Genomic DNA, 1,138 nt, shown 5'->3' on the forward strand with positions numbered 1-1,138 from the left:
CTTTATGCCACTAAATAGATGCCTCACAGATGAAGAATATTTTCAACAGCTAGCCGAAGAAATAGTCAGAGTCTGGGTTGTATCATACACAGAAGTCAAAATTTATTTTGATGATGGTTCTTTCACTTTACTTGGTAGTAACCTTATGGATACACTTTCAACCACACAATTCAAAAGAGTGATCAGTTTGATGATGGACAAGGATACAATCACAAGGTTCCGGAAAGCTGTATATTGTGTATGGGTAAAAGAAAGGGATGAGAAAGTTGCAAGGGAAGAGACTGAAAAGGAAGAAAGAGAGAGGAAGTATGTAGAAGAACTTGCAAGAATGGAGAAAAAATCAAATGAGCTTAAAGCAAAAGGAATGAACGGACTCTCCAAAGATGGACATTTTCTGTACATAAAAGTTGGCAGATTCTCTAAATTTAGAGCTGGTTACTTAAATGGTTATTCATTAGATGAGTGGCTCAAGCTGATGGAAGATTTAAGAGGAACTAAGATTTTAGAAGAAATGGAAGTGTTAGTAACTCTTAAGGATCTCATTAGAAAAGAGTCAGGCTATGAGGACTTTATGTAATGAATTTCCTGTTAAAAATTTCATAACCTCTCAATCTTAAGTATTGTACTTCTATCATTATTTTGTAAAGTTTAATTGTTCATTGTAGTTTGGGGTTAGTCTTGTTAACAGGCATGAATTTGTGATAAGCAATATTTTAACAAATTGGGGGAGATTGTTTTGCAAGACATGTCTGTACTATAACAAGACTAAGTCAAATTGGCAACCCTAAGTAAGTTGTACGGTAATCTAAGTTTGCATTTTATGTTATAACACTTAAGTCTGTAAAAATTTAAATAGATTAGACTGAAGTATTTTTCTGTAAACAGTTTCAAGCCTATGAATAAACTCTGGAAGAAGATCATGAAGATCAAGCCTCAGAGAAAGTGTGAAGAAGCTTGGAGTTGAATAAATCTGTTTTGGGAAAAACATTCAAAGTCAAGAAATCTAAAAGTCACAGATTATGTGTTATAGAGAAGTCATTCGAAAACTCCAGAATGACTTATCGAGAAGTCAAGGAAAGCTTATAAAGAAGTCTTAGATATATCGACAAGCCAAATTGAAGACATGATAATTGAAGAT

Source organism: Apium graveolens, chromosome 5 (genome assembly GCF_009905375.1).
Source record: "Apium graveolens cultivar Ventura chromosome 5, ASM990537v1, whole genome shotgun sequence".
Taxonomy (NCBI): Eukaryota; Viridiplantae; Streptophyta; class Magnoliopsida; order Apiales; family Apiaceae; genus Apium; species Apium graveolens.